The 22,208-nt window shown below is 50.9% G+C and overlaps 1 protein-coding gene across 2 annotated transcripts in view; it reads right to left on the reverse strand.

Annotated features, from left to right (window-relative positions):
- The window catches only part of LOC122387275 (paired box protein Pax-6-like), a 33,083-nt gene extending 27,971 nt beyond the window's left edge, over positions 1–5,112 (reverse strand). Inside the window, exon 1 of one of the 2 annotated variants that reach the window (XM_043377353.1) lies at positions 4,893–5,112. The gene's annotated coding sequence lies outside the window, so the exon portion shown is untranslated. The remainder of the gene's footprint in view (positions 1–4,892) is intronic. The other variant, XM_043377344.1, reaches the window with a different exon arrangement.
- Positions 5,113–22,208: the final 17,096 nt, after the last annotated feature.

The raw sequence follows: 22,208 nt of genomic DNA on the forward strand, positions 1-22,208 counted from the left end.
CAGGTCTGAGTGGGGCAGTTCGGTAAAGTTGGGTCAGGTCAGTCAAGGTCAGGTATAGCCCTCATCTCACTGCTTGGCAGGTGTTCTTTTTTTTCGACATAGCTTTCAAGTTATTCTCGGTTTTGTAAAAAAAAAAGAAAAATGAGAAAAGAATCGGTCAATTGGTCTTGACTCCAAGACGCACGAGACTCGACACCTTAGATCAGGCTAATCGTGATCTACATTTTCCTCCAGTTTGCCAGCAATACACAACAGTTTATATCTGCCCCCAAAACAAAGTTATGCCCTTTGCTGCCACACCGGTATAACTTATTTAATGATAGACACAATCGAAGGAGTGGCGCGTCTCTGTTTAATGAGTTCCGATCGACTGATAATATTGCCTTCGAGTTATTATCAGTTTTATCGAAAAAATCTACGGCGCAGTGATATAAGGGGTAACTGAGGCTATATGGCGCTGCTGATGCAGATTAAAGGTTCATAAAATGCTTGAGTTAAATTGTCAGTTCGGAAAGATGCATGAGTGTCAGCATGACGTCACAACATCCTAAGGCTAGGCAGAAGAAGAGAAAGGAGAGGGAGAGTGAGTTACAGATTTTTTCCATAGGTGGAAAGCGGTGAAAATTGTCTATACCAATAAGAAACTGACATCGGTGACATCAGTGTCAGAGTAAGGTAGTTTCTGCGCGTCTTTTGGACTCGTTTTGAGGGGCAACGTCATGCTAGGATAGTCTGAAAAAAAAAACATGTAAAATTAATGTTTAGCCTGGCTCCTAAAATTTGTTTCTTTTCGCATAAATCGGTACTTCTTAAACTAAACACAACTCACTGGCGGAACTGCGAGGGGGACTTTTACAGCCCCCGATATCGATAAAAAGTTGCCGTTTTTTTCTAGAATAGAGCGAAAACTAAGTTTTATGAGAAGAAGAAAGTCTCTGGAATTTGTAGAAACCTTTTTGTTGCTAGGTTTCCCCCCGCAGCGTCCCACACTACCTTTCCGTATCCCGTGTTTATGTGTCCCTATTACATGAGATCATGAACTGAGAAGCTTTTACCAAAATACAGTCAAACTTCACGAAAAGTAAATTCAGCTTTCTGAAACGCAATGTTTTTAGATGACCTAGGTTGACTTTGACCCTGACCCTGACATCTGTACATCGTCGAACAACATGTTCTATGATAGGTGGGAGGTAAGACTGGCTAAAAAGGCCGAAATCAAGGTGTCAAAAGCTCACAAGGCCCATAGCCAACGCAAGATGTTGAGAATTGGTCATTTGGGTCATGACATGACCTGAAAAACAAGGTCATATCTACGAAACCAAAAACCACAGAAACTTGAAATTGTTAGTGGACATCAAGAAAGGATAGAGCAGCAGCTATACGAAAAATCAGGCTTCTAGCTCTAAAAATGTTGAGTGCAGAGCAGAAACACTACTTGGGGGTGGGGGGCAACCACCCCCCCCCCATGTGCGGGCGAGGGTTAAAAGTGTTGAGTGCAGAGCAGAAGAACTACCTGGGGGGGAGGGGGTGGCAACCACCCTGTCCCCCATGTGCGGGCGAGGGAGATTATGCACCCCCCTAAGGTTTTTCACAAATAGCGTAAAAATGGCGGCGCGTAGCGCCGGCAAATTTACCATACCCTCTGGAGCAACCTTTTGGCACCTTTTCTGAAAATTTCAGGTCTCAGTCTTTTCGGGTCAGGTCACCAGGTCAGAGGTCTCAAAAACCGGTACAAGGTCAAGGGAAAATTGGACTAGTTTAGCGGCAACTGAATGCCATAGTTTTTCGTTGACAGCCTGAGTGCTATAGCACGTAGCGCTACCAAACTTCAGACACGACTTAGGGCATCTGCCTACACCCTCAGTGGCGCGGGAACCGGGGGGGCTAGGGGGCTGAGCCCCCCCCAGCTTTTCGGCTGGGGGGCTCGTAATGTATTTGAGCCCCCCCCCCCCCCAGCTGGAGGAATCGAAATCGAAAATCTACCAACATAATTTCATAGATTCATACATTGGCGTGGGAACCGGGGGACCGGGGAGGGGGCAGTGGGGGAAGCTTGCCCCCACAACTCTGCGGCCGTGGGGGCGGTGCCCCACAACGTTTCATGAGGCCAGGAACCGTTGGGCAGCTTGTCCTCCCCAAATTAGGGGTTGTGGGTCACAAAGGAAGAAAGCATGTAAGTGAAAAATCCACCTACCTATTTCACTGGCTCGGCAACTCATTTTACTCCAGGCTGCCAAAACGGTAGTTTCTTCACTCAGCTGAGACGGAATACCTCACTTTTTGAAAATATTTTCGTTTTTTTTTTGTTGTTGAAAAAGCCAAGGTCTGAAAAATAAGTAGCCTAAAACCGGTGAGAAAACTAGATTTGGGGGTACCCTAGGTTGATTTCTATTATGGTTCAGCCCCCCCAGTCTGGAAGAAGTTCCCGCGCCACTGTACACCCTGCCTGTATTTGTCACTTAACCTGGGAGTTTTAGGTTCCAGTGATCTGAGGTCAGGTCACAAGGTCACAAAAGCCCGGTACATTGTCAAAATAGCACTAAAATGCTCTATTTTTTGTTCATGAAAGCATGTAAACTAGTTCTTGCATTACGTGGCAACAGCTGGTGAATAAGTATTGTATTGTATTGTATTTAAGTAGCATTAGAAAGGTTGTAAGAATAAAAAACAAATCATCCTAATAACTCATCAGTTGAAGTCTATTGTCATCATTCAGATAGGTACAGGTAGTCTCAATAGATGTTTCCATAATTGCCTTCTGAGGTCAGGTCGATCACGTGACCTCGCCATTATAAGCCAAAGGATGAAATAAGGAAACTGCTATTGTTTCACGGGAAATGAGCCATGACTATCTCAAGCAGTCGTGATATAATACACTCCGTTGAAGGTCCTATGCTAAAATTTGGATTCGCTACGTCATGTCATACATACGGTCATCGGAGTTTGTCGCCAATAACTCCCGATCGAATTTTGCTAATGAGTCGGGGAGGAACTAATGGACCAATGGAATCAATGGACAAGACCTGAATGATCTTATGTTACATAGTGTGACGTCTTTCGACTAGCTTCCTGGCCTGAGTTGCTTTCAACTGACCTAAAAGTAAAATAAGGTCAACTAACAACCTGAGTTTACTTTAGCTGACCTGAGTTGAGTTGACACCATAAGTTGATACACTCCCCATAAAAAACAATTCACCAAAAACAGAGCCCGTACTTTGGGGCATTGACTTGGCCCCAGTGGTTACCAATTCACCCGATTATGTTTTAGGACCTTGGGTTCACCTGAACTATCCTTAAAATCATGTAGCGCCAGCCGCTACGTCTCTAACGACGCACATGCCCGTTTATTTTGGGAAGCTTTAGCTCATTTAGGGGTGAAACAGCGAGGGCTTACGTAGAAAACCGATAAGTTTGTCGAGAGTTAAGTGTAACGTTTAGACACACATTATTGAAGTCACAGATAACAGTAGTACAGTAGTAACAGTAGTTGAAGTCATTGCATTAGTCACTCAAGTTCTACCTGAAACAAGCTACGTGAACGGCGCAACCTTCTATCCATGCTTGTAGTTGGTATTAAATATTTGGTGACAGAGTCCTCATGAGAAACATATTTTAAAACAACAGTATTCGAGCTCGAAACATATTGTTGTTTTCCAAGTGTGAGTCTCCCATCAGCAGACGTGGAAAAATAATGAAGCTCAGAAGACATGTTGCACCCAAAGGCTGTAACTTCTTGTCGAATTCAGCAAATCATGTGCTACTTTTTGATAAGCGCCAGCACGAGAATCGTATAGATGTTTATTTTGGATTTTTATAGCATTGCTATGAATTTAAAATCATTTTTATCATTCATTACAACTAGAAGGCATTGTGATATTTTGGAATCAAATTTGGCGCATCAAGTTTGTTAAGGCTGCTAAACAGAACTAAAGCTCTCTCTCTCTCTCTCTCTCTCTCTCTCTCTCTCTCTCTCTCTCTCTCTCTCTCTCTCTCTCTCTCTCTCTCTCTCTCTCTCTCTCTCTCTCTCTCTCTCTCTCTCTCTCTCTCTCTCTCTCTCTCTCTCTCTCTCTCTCTCTCTCTCTCTCTCTCTCTCTCTCTCTCTCTCTCTCTCTCTCTCTCTCTCTCTCTCTCTCCCGCTCTCTCTGTCTCTTTTTCCCTCTCTTTAATCATAAAAATCTTGCGTGCCTGCATAGAAACGCAACGCTTTTGCCCTACCTACCTCGACCAAAGTATCAAAGACTCCAAGGTTACCATAGACGGCGGAACGGGGGAGGGGGGCACCGGGGCACCGTGCCCCTTGATTTGGGCATTCTAACATTAGCCCTATGGACGTTGCATGGAAAGAATGGGACCAAAAGTCGGCAGTGCCCCCTTAGTTGAAGGTGTTCCGCCGCTACTGAAGGCAACTGAAGAATGCTTAGCCACCTAAAATATAAATGTTTCAATCGCTATAGGAACATTTCATCTTGAGCCCGAATAGGTACCTATATTTTTCACCTTTTGACTGAAATCCCTAGCAGGCTGCATATTATTTCTAAAAAATGAGAGAGAAAAAACAAAGGGCCCGCAACAAAATTTTATGTACAAAGATGATTTTATGTAGTGCTGTGGCTGCTTCGGATGCTCTACTATGAAAGTGGTGGTCACGTTTGCTCATCTAAGCTAAGCAATGACATTCAAACAAGCCCTCTTGCTGCAAACACCAAAACGATCAAGTTCCCGTGTTTTGCGACATTGCCGAATCTAGGCAAAACGTCAAACACGCATTGGGCGAACGCTTAGATAAATTTGCCTGTGCCCCTAGCCCGATCGATGCTCTACACAAACAAGGCATGCATACACTGCTCAGGCACAAGGTGTCTAATCCGCGAAAACCCCGTAAAATTACTTACAGCCGGTCTCGCAGCTCCTCCAGTGGTCCTTCCGCTCACTTTCGCATTCGTCTCGCGCACAAAGTCACTGCAAAGGTGTCACGCCGCGTGGAAATGATTATGCTAATTGCGTTAGTCACAGGTGATTACGCCTTTCCACTACACGGCCCGGACAAGAACCATTAGGTGCGGCCAACAATACGGACTAGCTGGGCCCACGAGATCGGTCGCCACCCGACTGGCCGTCCATACTGTTTTTACCCGAGCCGGCTGCCGCCCGAGCACCGACCAATCAGCGCGCCGCCGGCCGCAGCGTCAGCCAATCAGCGCACGGCGCCGCCCGCCCCTCGCCCGGCCCCTGGGACGGCGGCGGCCGCCCCGTTTGATACATGAGAGCTAATTTGCATCGGCGGCAACCGCGTCCCGGTGACGATAAGAGAGGTGGGTGCAATTAATGAGCCGCGCCTCGAGAGCAGCCGCCAGAGTGACGTTTGCTTTGTGGTGCATTTCGTTCGGGGCAGGCGGCACGCGTCCCACCTTGTTCAGCACGAAATGGAGTGCTGGGAAGGATGTTTATTCCGCCATCATGCATCGCGTGCCCAAAATGCCCCTAGGGGTGGACAGGGGCACCAGGCTAAATTTTTCCTTTATTTGGGTGGACTGAAGCTGGTGGCTAATGCTATGAACTACTTTGTCTGTCCTATTTTTAGGCCACTTATCGACGCTTATGATGAACTTCTTTATTCCAAACTCCAAAGAAACAAAGTGAAGGCATGAAGGCACGCTTTTTGACTTGTGTGCATAGTTTTGTCAAATGTTAATTTAAAAGGGACACTAGCCAAGGCACTATGTAAAAATAATAACCGCAAAATTCGGCATTACACATGCTTTCTTTACAAAGGAACATTGAACATTTTTTTAAAAGAGAAAGTCAACGTTTACCAGCACACCAACGCATTAAGTATCGAAATCCAGGCAGTTTATGGAGTTGATTTTTGGGGAGAGCGCTTAACACCGATTTTCAGGACCTGCATATGACTCACGATCACTCGTCCTATAAGCTACACTTCTCACTCATTTGAGCAGCCATTCATGTTGGTTCAAATTTGTAGAGACTTACCATACAAACTGATAGTTAATCACTTCAACGTTATCGAAAATTAATGTTCATGTATTCTTTAAAGAAAAAAATGATACCTACCAACATTTTAACTTTTCATTTGCCAATAGGTAAGGGTAGGTCTTATTACTTATCTTCACGGCATAAAAGGGGCGCATTTATGTGGACTTCGTCCCAGCTTTATACGTGAGCGAGACGATTAGGTACGGCTTTCATTTTAAATATGCCACCAAACTCTTTCTTTAACCATGGTTAACGCTTTGTATGTACTTTTCCTATATTTTTTAGCCAAAATGCTTTTAAAAATAGGGATAGGCATATCTTGGTGAGTTTGATTTCAACCGAATCTCAGACTATATCCTCACTGATGCACCCTGGGTGATTGGAGTGCAGCTGCTTCCCACCAGTCTGAACCGATGCCGTTATCTAGGAATTGGAAATCGCAATGCTTATCGTCGGAGCATCCTTAGCTCCACCACCGTGTCCCTCGCTGTTCCTTCTGACCAGCGCTTTGTTTGGTCTAACTACCCATTCCAGAGGCCCCTTTGCCATTTTGTCTCACTCTCCCGATTGGCTTTCATCGTCTTACCGAGACAGTACAGAGGCCACCCAAAGACCCACGACACTCAGAAAATCGAATATCGCCAGTGAATGGACGAGCGACGGGTCTCTGTCGCTTTAATCCTCCCAATGACCTCTGTGTTCCGTCCGCGCTCCGGGATGTTCAGGGCTGTTCCGGACCCAAAGGCCAGAGTCACAGTCGGCCCAGAGAGCCCGGAACAGCTCCAGCCGGCCCTTACATCTCCCAAGAGCCCCGGACATCTCCGCATAACATGGAAGCAGCCCCGGAACTGCCGCGCCCGGGCTGCGAACGACCCGGCTACGGCCCCAGCACGGCTGACTACGGCCCGAGCACGACCGGAACGGCTCGACAACGGCCGGCGGCGGCGGCGGGCAGGCCGGCGCCGGGTCCGGCGGTGGCACGACCCATTCGGCGGGCCGACCGCCGCCATTGACGTCGGACGCCCCGCGATAACGGCCGCGCCGCCGCCGCCGCCACCGCCGGGCGACTTTCGACCGCCGCCGCTGTCCCACCATTACCGCCCGCCGCCGCCGCCGGCGACAATGACGCCGACGCGCTGAGTGCCGGTGGCCGGGGGTGATTACGCTGATGTGGCCGAGTCGTTGGCGCGTCTCCGTCACCTATGGCCACTAGCTGAGACTGCTGGCCTCCGCCAGAGTGGTGGCTGCGTTGATTTAGGGTACTTGGCATTCCGCTAGCAGACTACCCGTAGGTATGTTCGAAGTCGCATTTATGTGCATTTATGTGATATCGAGAGCAGGCCGAGAGCAGGCGAGAGCAGGTCACTTTAATGCTCATAATAAGTTGAAACATTCAGGTTCGTTTGCCAGTACTATGGCGGTATTGGGTATTGGAAGCTCTGAACTGCTATTTTTGTCGCTTTACTTGTGCCCCTAACGAAAATGACCTTTTTAGCTAGTAACTTTTTCTTAACCCGCGCCCCGCTGGGCTATTCAGCCATACGCGCCCTGCTGGGGGGGGGGGGGGGCAGATTCTGCCCCCCCTGTCTAACTTCCGAACCGATGGTCGTAGAAAGACGGGGAAAACGGCAATCGAAAGCTCTCAACAAGGCGGATCTTAGGAGCCCAAATTTTTTTGCTTAAGTAGGTCAGAGGTCAGGTCAAGGTCAGGTCAAGGGTACAAAATGCAAGTTTCTACAGTATCGGCCTTGCACCGTAGTTGCCGAAGAATGGACTGAGACTGATTGCCCAAAACGTGTTCTTAGACTACCAAGACAATATTCGTTGCACACAATGTCATTCAAAGGTCAAGGTCAAGGTCAGGTCAGGTCAGGTCAGGTCACCAAAAACAAAATATAGAAAAGGGCATGTGCGACACATGTTTTATGGGTCATTTTACTCATGGAATTCAAAAGGCACACTCAATAATTGATATGGACCACCTCTGGATGAATTTCAGGTCGAGGTCAGGTCAAGGTCAGGTCAAGTGAGGTCAAATTTTGAAGTTGGTTGTTAAGGCCTAAAAAGGTGTCTATCCGATGCAGTTTTTCACGGCAAATCGAATGGTGCTATTTTTGTTTCCGTACGAGGTCTAGAACTTCCAAAAAAAATCATTTTTCAAAAATTTTGTGTGTCGTGACGTCATAAAATTTTGAATAACTCCCATATTTTTGAACCGATTCTTCTAAAAATTGGTATGTAGGTGCACATAGATCAGTTCTTTGACATATATTCCGGTTTTTTCGATAAACCCAAAATTTTGGATTTTATAAATATTTTCCCAAAAAAGTCAGTTTTTTGGAAAAATGTTGGCCAAAATCCAAAATTTTCAAAAAACTGAGATAGCCATTTGATAGACAAAGTAGAATCACGTATAACCTTTTTTGTTACGTCTTGATTCCTTTAAAAATGAAGATGTTAGCGGCGTTTGAAATTTTGCCGTTTTTGAGGCGAAAATGGCGAACATGACGTCACTAAAACGTCAATTTCTCAAAAATTTTCCGACGGATTTCGCTCAAATTTTCAGGGAGCGTGTCAAATTGATGTATGATAAGGTACTGAAAGTTTGACGTCGCTGGCGTAACGCGTTTAGAAGTTATTGGCGAAAAACGGGAGGGGGGCAGATTCTGCCCCCCCCCCCCAGCGGGGCGCGGGTTAAAGACGTTTTGGGATATTGTGTGAAGACAGTGTGGCCTGCCTAGCTGCATTTCCACTACGTATAAGGGCAGCATGGCCAACAATAACGTAAGAACCTACATGTCGGCTCTTGCTGCTGCTGTCGTACAATCATCATCATGTTCGCTGCCGTCGTCTCCGCCGCCGTCTCCGTCGCCGTCATCTGCTGCTGCGGTGACAGCGGCGACGTGCCGCGACTGGGGAGCGTGGCCGGCTAACGAGCACTGATGGCGACCGGTGCGGTCCAATCACCGGCCTCACCCGGCGCCGGATATCGGCCGGAGACGGGCCGCCGAGACACACCGGATAACGGGCGAGACTGGTAGCGGGAGTGGTGTCCGGCTAATGCTGGACACGACGATAAGGGTCAAAGGTGTGACGGTTTAGCTTTATTTGAAACTTACATACGTTTAACCCGCGCACCGACGGGGGTCTGCGCCAACTTAGTACCGACGGGGGGGGGGGGCGGATGACCGCCCCCCCCCCTGAGATCTCGAGAACGAAGCAAGATAGCGACAAGCGGTAAACGGCATCGGATACGCACGGTCAAGATCTACAATTTTTACTAAGGTCATTTTCAGGTCAGGTCAAAGATGACGTCACAGGGGTCGAAAAAGTCAAAATGGCGGCGCTAAATATGGAGAGAGTTTTTCTCGAATAACTTTCGAATTAGTCAAGATAGGAACAAACTAAGGGCATCATCGTGATCCTCTCGTCAATCCGCATCGAATGATATATATGTTGACCTCGAAAGGTCAAGGTCAAAGGTTGACCTCAGGTCACGTGACCTCGAGGTCATCATGTATATCATTCGATGCGTCTTGACGAGCTGAACACAATGAGACCATCCACGCGTCTGTATCTTGTTCCTGTACGGAGTTATTGGCCAAAAACCTTTGGTGACCTTTGATGACGTCACATGACCTCACAGCTGCCCAACAGCAAAACAGACCTCAAGGTAGTGAAGGTTGATCGTATATGAAGTCATGTATGGTATATGGGGCCATTCCGACCCGTTTTAGTGGTAAAAACAGGGAGTTGATTTTTCCCCCATTGACTTATAATGGGGAGGTCGCGAAATTGACCTGACCTTAGGTCACCGATATCAAAATTCCGAGATATACAAATTGTAGCTACTAATGACCTAATAACATCCTGCGACTTTCAAAGGCCTCCGACATCTACTGTAGCTCTGGCACGGTGACAAAGTTGCAAAAAAGTGACTTGAGGTTGGGTCATTCAAAGTGACCTGGTGACCTGACCTTGAAAAGTAGGAGGTTCAAACTTGCACACCATGTGTAAAATTGATAAGGGAATAGTCATACCAAATTTCGCGGCGCTACGCGCCGCGGTTTTCCCGTTATTCGCGAAAAACCTCAGGGGGGGGGGCGGATATCCGCCCCCCCCCCGTCGGTGCGCGGGTTAAAGATATTCGCACATGTGGATGCTGAAAGTTGAAACGATTTAGTAGTAACATAATTATATATTTACATACATGCATCGCCAGACGCCTCTATCACAATGTCCTTTTTTATCTAAAATCATTCTTTTCCACATGGCGACGTGGTATGCCCAGGCGCGGATACAAGGGGGGGGCATGGGGGCCATGGCCCCCCCTTGGCCGATTTTTTTTTCAAAAATAAAATAAAAAGTTAAAAAGTTAAAAAGCTGAAAAGGGGGCCTCCTGAAAATAAAGTGGCCGAAATCCGATGAGTTTTTTTAACCTACCCTTTTAGTTATTTCTTAGAAGACTAGCTGAGAAGACTTCTTTGTTAGAAGATTGGTAAAGCTTTTCATAACTTGGAGGTCTCTTATACTCACAGAGATGACCACTTTTACAGGGCCTCCTAACCTGCACAGAGGGCCTCCACGCCTGCACAGATGTTGAGATGTTGCCTGAACAGCTAGATAAGCTCAATAGACGCAGTTTTTTTTGGGGGGGGCCCCAACAAGTGGGAAGATGGGGCCTCCAACAGGTGGGATTATGGGGGGGGCCTCCTGGTTTCTAATGGCCCCTCCCTTGGAGATTTTCTGGATCCGCCCCTGGGTATGCCTATGGCTATCGTGCGCCCAGCAATTAGCCAGACTGTTCAACCGTGTCTAAAATCACATGCATAACTACCCAGGAAACTCGTCAGTCCGCGAAACTCGTCAGTCGCCACTGATGACAAATTGACAGACTCGTTCACCGTGACATCTCCCCCAGCTGTTGGGCGCTCGGCGACCACCTAGTCCGCACATACCACTGCGGCGAGCCTTTGAGAACGTCTTAGCCTCGGTGCTGAGAGCCTGTTTACATCATATTTTCAAGCCGCCCTCTCAGGAGTTCAGCCGCCTTCACAAAACAGCCGACATAGCGCGGCAGCTTTGGAGCCGGCTGTGACATGGCGGCGGTTCGGCGGCGGTTCGGCGACATCTGCTGCCCGGTGACGCCGCGCCGAACCCGTCTGCGCCGCAATCTTATCGCCGGCTGAAACAAATGAGTCCTTTGTGTGCGTGGGCCGCGGTCATGTCATGTAGCGCACGCTCGACTGGCGAGCAGAGGGAACCGCGCGGCGGGTCGGAGCGGCGGGGTCGGACGTCAGCTGCCGTCCGGTACCCACCGGTAGGTGACTACCGGAGCTCGGGACAGTGACGTCATAGTGCATTGCAGGTGACGTCTTACAGCGACAGTATGGTGGATAGCTTATTTAGCAGCGGAATCTAGCTCAACATAGGTAGTTATATTACGGCCATTCACCTCCACCCACCGGTGTATTCCACCTCGACATCATATCCACCGAGCTGTTGCCGCTGAATTACTGCCGCTGCCGTCCGCTGTGGCCCCGATCCGCCCTCAGCGCCGCCATTTCGGTGCCGTCTTCGCTGCCACCCCGCTGTCACCTCGAGGAGTCCCGCGCCGTGCCCAGCGCCGTTCAAATGCAGTCCCAATACCGCCCTAGTGCCGCCCTCAGTGCCGCCCCCGTTGCCACCCTCAGTGCCGCCCCCGCTGCCACCACGCTGCCACCCCGTGGAGTCCCGCGCCGCCATTCCAGTGCCGCCCTCAGTGCCGCCCCCGTTGCCGCCCCCGTTGCCGCCCCCGCTGTCAGCCCGAGGAGTCCGGCGCCGCCCCAGCGCCGCCCCTAGTGCCTCCCCCGCTGCCGCCCCCGCTGTCAGTCCGAGGATTCCCGCGCCGCCCACGAAGCGGCGGTGTGGCGCCCCGTCACAATGGGCCCCATCGGCTGTTACGGGCTGGATTAGCCGGATCAGTGGGCTAGACGGCCGGTCGGTCCCTCGGTCCCTCCGTCCCCGTTCAGCCTCCGACCGGCGAGACAGGTAATTATCCGCGACCCTCTCTGTCCAGGGCTCCCAGCGACCGGTGTCGCAGACTTACAGCCCACCAACTGCACCGTTTTCCATGGCTACATCGTCCCAGACTACATCGTCCTACCCCTCTTATCATCCTGTCACCCTGATCTTTCTTGAGCTTACCTGTTCTTGTGCTTTATAATCTTGATTACCGTTTCCGAAACAAATTATCTTGTCGAGTCCCATCAGTCCCACTAAGGTCACCATCACAACCAGCGTAGCGCACTAATTTGCCTCCTCCCCATGTCAATATACATCCAACCATTGTCATTCATCTCCTTCCCAGCGACTCCAACCAGCATGCCCACTCGCCACTGTCTCCCACTATCCTATCGAGGTCCACCAACAAGGCTACTTTCTAATACCACACGAAGCACTCCGCGATCCATCATGTCCCATCATTGTCCTATACCGTCTCACGAACTGCAGGGCCTGACCGCTCACACAAGTTTGTGGGGCGCCCGCGCGTTTTTCTGGGCTTCGCGCCCGCTTGGTGTGGAAACCAGACGGGCGACCCTGGACCAGACGGGCACGTCGGGATGATTTCCGTTGATCGACTCTAAGATGAAGGGATGGAGCTTGTAGCGGGCATCACATTGAAGCTCTTAAAATGAAGCGTTTATAAAAAAAGGATAATCTCTTCGTTCTAAACGATCCACCAATGCATTCGCCTCAAATCTAATTCGATTGTCACTTCCCCGCATCCCTGTTGATCATGCATAGTTAGATACGAACTTTATACAAAATGTGCCCCTCTTTTCATTTGACCCAGCCTCACCAGTCAGCTCCCACCCACCCACCGTTCGTCCACTGGCCGGTCACCAGTCGCCAGTCGTCAGTCACCAAGGATCGCCAGTCGTCAGTTGATAGTAGTCAGAAGCCAGTCGTCAGTAGTCAGTCGCCAGTACAGACAGTCGTCAGTCACCAGGGATCGCCAGTCGTCAGTTGATAGTAGTCAGAAGTCAGTCGTCAGTAGTCAGTCGCCAGTACAGACAGTCGTCAGTCACCAGGGATCGCCAGTCGTCAGTTGATAGTAGTCAGAAGCCAGTCGTCAGTAGTCAGTCGCCAGTACAGACAGTCGTCAGTCACCAGGGATCGCCAGTCGTCAGTTGATAGTAGTCAGAAGTCAGTCGTCAGTAGTCAGTCGCCAGTACAGACAGTCGTCAGTCACCAGGAATCGCCAGTCGTCAGTTGATAGTAGTCAGAAGCCAGTCGTCAGTAGTCAGTCGCCAGTACAGACAGTCGTCAGTCACCAGGGATCGCCAGTCGTCAGTTGATAGTAGTCAGAAGCCAGTCGTCAGTAGTCAGTCGCCAGTACAGACAGTCGTCAGTCACCCGGGATCGCCAGTCGTCAGTTGATAGTAGTCAGAAGTCAGTCGTCAGTAGTCAGTCGCCAGTACAGACAGTCGTCAGTCACCAGGGATCGCCAGTCGTCAGTTGATAGTAGTCAGAAGTCAGTCGTCAGTAGTCAGTCGCCAGTACAGACAGTCGTCAGTCACCAGGGATCGCCAGTCGTCAGTTGATAGTAGTCAGAAGCCAGTCGTCAGTAGTCAGTCGCCAGTACAGACAGTCGTCAGTCACCAGGGATCGCCAGTCGTCAGTTGATAGTAGTCAGAAGCCAGTCGTCAGTAGTCAGTCGCCAGTACAGACCAAGGCTATATATAGTGTACAGACAGTCGTCAGTCACCAGGGATCGCCAGTCGTCAGTTGATAGTAGTCAGAAGCCAGTCGTCAGTAGTCAGTCGCCAGTACAGACAGTCGTCAGTCACCAGGGATCGCCAGTCGTCAGTTGATAGTAGTCAGAAGTCAGTCGTCAGTAGTCAGCTGCCAGTACAGACAGTCGTCAGTCACCCGGGATCGCCGGTCGTCAGTTGGTAGTAGTCAGAAGTCAGTCGTCAGTAGTCAGTCACCAGTCGCCAGTCGCCAGTCACCAGGGATCGCCGGTCGTCAGTTGATAGTAGTCAGAAGTCAGTCGTCAGTAGTCAGCTGCCAGTAAAGACAGTCGTCAGTCACCCGGGATCGCCGGTCGTCAGTTGATAGTAGTCAGAAGTCAGTCGTCAGTAGTCAGTCGCCAGTAAAGACAGTCGTCAGTCACCCGGAATCGCCAGTCGTCAGTTGATAGTAGTCAGAAGTCAGTCGTCAGTAGTCAGCTGCCAGTACAGACAGTCGTCAGTCACCAGGGATCGCCAGTCGTCAGTTGATAGTAGTCAGAAGCCAGTCGTCAGTAGTCAGTCGCCAGTACAGACAGTCGTCAGTCACCCGGGATCGCCAGTCGTCAGTTGATAGTAGTCAGAAGTCAGTCGTCAGTAGTCAGTCGCCAGTAAAGACAGTCGTCAGTCACCCGGGATCGCCAGTCGTCAGTTGATAGTAGTCAGAAGTCAGTCGTCAGTAGTCAGCTGCCAGTACAGACAGTCGTCAGTCACCAGGGATCGCCAGTCGTCAGTTGATAGTAGTCAGAAGCCAGTCGTCAGTAGTCAGTCGCCAGTACAGACAGTCGTCAGTCACCAGGGATCGCCAGTCGTCAGTTGATAGTAGTCAGAAGTCAGTCGTCGTAGTCAGCTGCCAGTACAGACAGTCGTCAGTCACCAGGGATCGCCAATCGTCAGTTGATAGTAGTCAGAAGTCAGTCGTCAGTAGTCAGTCGCCAGTACAGACAGTCGTCAGTCACCAGGGATCGCCAGTCGTCAGTTGATAGTAGTCAGAAGTCAGTCGTCAGTAGTCAGTCGCCAGTAAAGACAGTCGTCAGTCACCCGGGATCGCCGGTCGTCAGTTGTCAGTCGTCAGTCGTCAGTAGAGACAGTCGTCAGTAGTCACTCGCCAGTTAAGACAGTCGTCAGTAGTCAGTCGTCGGTCGCCAGTGGAATCGTTCATCAGTCGAAGTCGTCAGTAAAGTGAGTCGCCAGTAAAGTCAGTCGCCCGTATTCAGTAAAGACAGTCCCCACTCCCAGTAAAGTCAGTCGTCAGTCGTCAGTTGCCAGTTGCCACTAGTCAGCCACCAGTTTACAGTTGTAATTCGTCACTCGTCAGTCGCCAGTAGGTATAGTCGGTTCCTACTCGTCAGCCGTCAGTCGTCAGTTGTCAGTCGTCAGTCGTCAATCGTCAGTTGTCAGTTATTGATCTACAGTCGTCACTCTTCAATCCTCAGTTGTCAGTCGCCAACTCGCCAGTGGTCACCTGTTTGTAGTTAGACGTCAGTTGTCTGTTGTCAGTACCTAATCAGTTTTCAATCGTCACTCGTCAGTCGTCAGACGTCACTCGCCAGTCGTCAGTCGTCGGCCGGCTCCGTCTTCCCTCTGCAGTACCACTGCCGCCATTGTGACTCGCTGTCGACGCCGGCGGCGGCAGCGGCGGCGGAGGACTGCACTGGCCACAAAAGGACGCCCGGCGCGCCGGCCAGCCGCCGCCGACCAGCCGGCCGTATGAAATACGAATTATCACCGTGCGTGTAGAGTGGGGCCATTAGGGCCGGCGGGCCCGTGCGGCCGCCACTCCGGCCCGCCGGTGATCGATGGTGGCCGGCCGTCACGTGACCGACCGCCGCCGGCCGCCGCGTCTCCGCCGGCCGGTCACGTGGTACGCGGCTAACAAGGCGGCCGGCCGGCTGGCGGGCCGGCCAGTTCGCGCCGCTATGTGCTTCATAAATTGGCGCTCGTCTGATTTATGTTTCTCGTTACGTCACGAAGATGGCGGCGATGAGGGCGGCTGGGTCGGCCGCGGTCGGCCGCTGACCGCGGGCGGGCGGGCGGCGCCGGCAGTTGGGCGGTCGGCCGGTCGGTCGGTCGCTGCGCTGGCCGGTCGGTCGGTCGCTGGCCTTACTGCATCGGTCAGGGAGAGAGGGAATGCGATCCCCGATCCTCTAGACGGCGGACGACGTGCCGCAGAGGCGGGGCCAGGTTACACGCTCGAGCTGAAATTAACATACAAAGAATGCAGGTAAAAAGAACGGGGAGAGGAGAACGAGGGGCGACGAAGGCCGCCATGTCGAATAAACGGTTCGAATTTCAGCGCAACTATTTCATATGAATAATGAGGAGGCTATGGACAGGTGGTTGATGACAATATAGCGCTTCGATGCTCTTTGGCTTCGCATATGAGTAACTAAATTATTAGGCATCTTTTTATTGAAACCGTCCCTTTTGTTTGATTTGACAAATATTTTCATTCAACTTTCATTCAATCTTAAAAAATAGAAACGTTTATTCATATGACGATCGTTTGTAGGTTTAAGAATGATTTCTTCTTATTAATCCAAACTTCGCCAAGTTATCACTTTTTGTGACTTTTCCATCTAAACGCTTCCGCGAGCTTCATCTAACACGGCTGAATAGAACTCCCCAGACGATGCGTTCATTCACATCTCTAAGTGACATCGCCACAATGCAGCCAAATTACAGACTCTCCAGTCGGGACTAATGCCTTGATTTAGCCGGGCCACCATCCATTGCTCCTGCCTCCCTTGTGCGTTAAATGCCTCCTAATTACTGGTGGTGCGCTCCTTTAGAACACGAGTCACCCTCGTCCAAAGACCCGGCACCCTCCCCTGTCCCCGTCCCCGCGCCCTCGGCCGCACCCGTGCCGCCGCAAAACCTCCCCAATTTCATCATTGCATCTTGTATTCAGTCGGCACGGAACCCGATCGCACGTATCACAAAGCGGGGCGCCGCGGGGCGCCGGCGGTCGCCAGCAAAATATTGTGACGACAGCGCCGCGCCGCAGCCGGGCCGGGCCGGCCGGCCTGCCGCGCTCCCCTCCCGCGCGACACTTGAAAAGATTTGTAAACCAGCCGGTCGACAAGCAGGGCCGGTGTCGGCCGGGAGCCTACATAAACAGCCATAAGCCACCGCTCAGTACAAACGGCGCCGCCGGTCTGAATGCGCACCCTAAGTGAAACATTTATACAGAGAGCGCGCCGGCAGGGGTGCCGCAACGAGTTGAATGCCGGCCCGCGTCAATGGCGGTGTCGGTGAGTGCCGCGTGCAGCGCCCAGCGGCACCGAGGGCCGCCGCCGCCACCGATACCATAATCACGATGAAATATACGGGACGAGAGCCCCGCTGACATCAATAAGCCGGCCTGAAAGCGGGGCCGAAATATGGATAATATGTGGGCCGGCCCGGCCTGTCGGCCTTTCGAGCCGGCGACTGGGGTCCGGCCTGGGACGTGCTATGACGAGCGAGGCGGTCCGGCGGATGGGTCGGCCGGCGAGGTGGGCCGCGCGCTCCGGCTCGGCGCAGGTAAGATTGTCTCCATTATGGTACCGGCTAGTGGAATTCTATCTACAAGGTAGCGCGCTGTAAGACGCCGCGAGAAGGCGCGATTGTGACGTCAGAGTATCGCGGGGACGCCGCCGCGCCGCCGATGGAATGCCTTTGAGAGCGGCTCGGGCCGGGTGCTCGCGGCGCGCGCGTTCCATTGGCTGGCTACTTTTGGATACATGGTGTGTTCGGCAGCAGCTTTTGACAGCTCCCGGTGAGGGCCACGAGCACAGCTGGTGAAAAGAGCGGGCTATAGAGGAGCAGGTTTGGAGCCGCGTGAGAAAGGAGCGTGGCATGCTTTACAGCGCTGCTGGTGCCCGAGTCGGTAAATTAGCCCCATCAGGTGCGGGGGTGGAGCGAGACACGCCCGACATTTTACGTCGCCCGGCCTCCAGAATGACATTTACTAAACCAGAACGGCCACCCAAGGAATGTGAAAACTAACTTATTTGACGTGGAATTCTTCCCTGGGTACTTTTAAAATTGTTCTTTATTTGTGAAAGAGCTAAAGGAGGTTACGGTGTGAAAGCGATGTTATGTAGAACATCTTAAAAATGCAATTTGTTAGGTATTCATGACAATGCGACATTTCAACTTCAAACGTTTATTTGTCATCATAACATTTCTGTAATTCTTATGTAAGACATATTTGTAAACTTTTTATCAGTTAACCCGCGCGGGGCTGGGGGGGGGTAAATTTTACCCCCCCCTCGCGAATTTTTGCAATATCTCAAAAACGGCGGCGCACAGCGCCGCCAAACTTTTAGTACCTTTTCTTACATCAATTTGACACGTTCCCTGAAAATTTGAACGAAATCCGTCGGAGAATTTTTGAGAAATTGACGTTTTAGTGACGTCATGTTCGCCATTTTCGCCTCAAAAACGGCAAAAGTTCAAACGCCGCTAACATCTTCATTTTTAAAGGAATCAAGACGTAACAAAAAAGGATATACGTAATTCTACTTTGTCTATCAAATGGCTATCTCCGTTTTTTGAAAATTTTGGATTTTGGCCCAAATTTTTTCAAAAAACTGACTTTTTGGGAAAATAGTTATAAAATCCAAAATTTTGAGTGTATAAAAAACCGGAATACATGTCAGAGAAGTGGTCTATGTGCACCTACATACCAAGTTTTAGAAGAATGGGTTAAAAAATGTGGGAGTTATTCAAAAAAATTTGACGTCACGACACACAAAAATTTTGAAAAATAACTTTTTTGGAAGTTCTAGACCTCGTACGGAAACAAAAATAGCACCATTCGATTCGCCGTGAAAAACTGCATCAGCCAGACACCCTTTTAGGCCTTAACAACCAACTTCAAAATTTGACCTCACTTGACCTGACCTTGACCTGACCTCGACCTGAAATTCATCCAGAGGTGGTCCATATCACTTATTGAGTGTGCCTATTGAATTCTATGAGTAAAATGACCCATAAAACATGTGTCGCACATGCCCTTTTCTATATTTTGTTTTTGGTGACCTGACCTGACCTGACCTGACCTGACCTTGACCTTGACCTCTGAATGATATTGTATGCAACGAGTATTGTCTTGGTAGCCTAAGAACACGTTTTGGGCGATCAGTCTCAGTCCATGACTCCATTCTTCGGCAACTACGGTGCAAGGCCGATACTGTAGGAACTTGCAATTTGTACCCTTGACCTGACCTTGACCTTGACCTCAAACTTAAAATTAAGTACATGTTTTTAGTTGTTCGTGATGAGATCTTTCGATTGGCGTTTGAATTTTTCAAATCGGACCATTAGTTCGGGAGATAACAGGGGGGGTAAAATTTACCCCCCCCCCCCCAGCCCCGCGCGTTCGGCTGGAGACCCCAGCCCCGCGCGGGTTAAGAGCAGACGTTGAGAGCGGCGACGAGTCTCCGTTCGTTGTCTGCCGGCCTCATCGTCCCCCTGTCCCCCACCACGCGCGCCGCGCAGCTCCCGACAGTGCCCTGTTTTCCACGCTGGCGCCGAAGCCAACAAAGGCAGTCGGCCCGGCCGTGGTCCCACTGCCGCGTCAATAAATCAACAATCTCCTTTTGAGTAATTTAACTCGAGAAACGGTCGGGATTAGGCCCCTTAACGGCCTCCGTTTTAATTACGCCGGCAATTTTCCCGGCATTGTCGTTGACTGCGGATATTTAGTAATGCTTCGTGCTGAGCGGTCGCGGCCGAGGAGTTAGCTGCAGGTCCTGGGGCTGAGCTGAACGCCAAGCGGCGGAAAAGGCGACAAGGGCCGAGATGAGAGTGGGGAGACGTGGAACGATGTGGACAACAAAATGAAGAGAAATGAAATGAGTGGTGTGCCAAAACAAGCAATGAAATGTAAACGAAGAACTGGCCCCTTACGTAATTAGCAAGGAAGGAAAAGACCACACCCATCAAGCCGCCTGCGGACACATCACCGAATAGATACCTACACAGTACACGCACCTGATATTGAACAGAAATGCGTTTGGACAATTACCAAACCTCACCGCACCGTTTGAACTTTTGAATCGTGTTTCTCACACACACACACTCATTACTTTTCTCACGCATCTCGGAGAGCACACGTGAACGGTGCATGATTTGATGGTTTCAAAACAGACTTACAAACAAATCGTCAAACGGACATCTATTTGTCACGAGATGCGACGTGCTGACAAGTCGTTACGAGTGTCTGTGTGAGGGACCACACAACAGGCTCGCTACCAGCGCGGCTCGCCACTACACTGCCCTCCATCGCCGGGCAGTTGATGGAGCCGAAGCCACAAAGAGCACTATCAATGTTCCACAGTTGCAGCGCGTCTAACGTGGGAAATATGATAATGAGTGGCGGAGCGGCGCCCTGCTCTGGGAGCCGGCTCGGCGCGACGCGTCACCAGCCAGTGGGCTGTTTTACACGGCGACCTCCCACAGGCACACCACCGCATTCAGATCAGATTGAACAGAAACGAACGTATAATCCTTGTTTACCGGCAGCGGCGATGTCGCGCATTGTGGTGCGGGTCGGCGCCGCGCGGCAAATCCGCCGCCACTCAAACCAAGACGCGGCGTAATCCGGCGTCCGTTGGCCCTGGCGCGGCCGCGGGCCCCCCTCCGGGTCCCGTCAGCGTGGCCCACAGCGTGGTCCGCTTCAGCCGCCGGCGGACCGCAGGCCGCCAGCACCGACAGCCGCACTCAAAAGGGCGTCAAATAATTGATAATGACGAATTAATTGTTGTCGGCCGCGCGGCGAGCGGCCAGCTGGCCCGGCTCCCATTGAGCCGCCCTCTGCCACGCGGAGCGCCGGCGAACAGTCGGACGGCGATTTTTCACCTGATTTAGCGCGCCGCTGATGGTTGACTGGACTCTTTGGCGACGCTTTTGGCTCTCTACAAGCCGGAAAAATTTAACGACAGCGTCATGAAAACATGGCCCGACGCTGGGCCGGCGCGCCGGGCGGCGGCGCGGCGGCGGGCTGTGGGCGGCGGCGAAACAATGGCGGCGGGCTGCCCTCGACCCGTGACCGCGGAGGGGCGTCGGCGCCGCGCCTCAAACGCACAGGAGTGTACTAATCCGGCGTTAATTGGACGAGAGCCCAGCGGAGCGCGCCCGGAGCGGAGAAGGAAGGGCCTGCAGAGAACCTACAAGGCGACAGAGGGGAAATGAGAGGCAGAGGGTGCGACGCTACCCCTGATGACGCGGCTACACGATGCAAAAGTCATCTGCCTTTTTAAGATTACATGTTGTGATGATTACAAGCGATTGGACGCAAACCGTCTATGAAGCTCATAACGTACTCGGCCTGTTAGGTAGAAATTCCGAGAGTTTGTTGAAGTTGACAGCTTATTTAAGAATTTGACATTTTCACCAAATGAGTTGGATAAGAGTTTGGTGGGCTGATTTCTTTTTATAAACTTAGCCTGAGCCTTTTGAATGAAAAGATTCACAAGGACAGAGCCCCCGCTAAGCTGAGCTTGTTGCGTTGGCCCTGCCCTCTACCTTCCGGTCGCGCAATTCCTGAAGTCAATTCCTGAATTTAGAGTCCAAACTCCAAAGTCCAACGTATACGCCCAAAGTCGCGCACGGCCGGTCCCCTCACGACTTCGGCTGGCTAAGGCGGCTGCCACCAACCGCAACTATACCGGTCAGGAGGCTCATAAACTGCGCGATTTCGCTTGACATTTGTTATGAAGAAGGACAAGTGTCTGAAAGTGTGCTTTACCTATGATTGTTGGATGAAAAGTCTGAAACAAACGATCACCAGCAGCGTCCGTATCCACAATCAAATTTTACTCCAGCCTCGGAGTAAGTACACCGACTAAGGAGAACCTAAGCTGGTGATCACAAAAAAATCTACCCGTATCTGATATTTACCACCTGATATTTATAGATATTAACAGTCACCGTAATATTTACCTATCTGGGTCATAACCGTGACTCTTGCCGATGTCAGATTGTCAATACCACGAGTCAAAAATACGAGCACTGCAAAGTCGAGTTTTACAGAAGCAAAACTTATCGGATATGCCCAAACTTCCGTCTGATCGGCGATGACACCTACTGCTGCTGTTTATATGATGACACTGATCTGCACCACAGACAGGCTGCAAATACCCGCCTCCCGGCCGCCATACGGCCTCGCGCCGCGGCGGCGGCTCCGGTTACCCGATCGGCCGATGTCATTACCGCGCCGTGATTACATTGACTGATTGCCGACAAGGCGATGAGGTGATAATATTCATGATCGCGGCCGGCGGCTCCCCAGCCGGCCCCCAGAGATCACTGGGCCGACAGAGGCCCGGAGGAGATACAGATCTTTACTGGGTGTAACCACGCCGCCGCTATCTCAGCTCCACGAACCGCAACAGGTGGCCGAGCTTAGGTGAGGCTCATATAATGTATGGGAGATAAATTATCAGGTGATAC

The sequence above is a fragment of the Amphibalanus amphitrite genome, unplaced genomic scaffold (genome assembly GCF_019059575.1).
Source record: "Amphibalanus amphitrite isolate SeventyFive unplaced genomic scaffold, NRLGWU_Aamphi_draft 000016F_arrow, whole genome shotgun sequence".
Taxonomy (NCBI): Eukaryota; Metazoa; Arthropoda; class Thecostraca; order Balanomorpha; family Balanidae; genus Amphibalanus; species Amphibalanus amphitrite.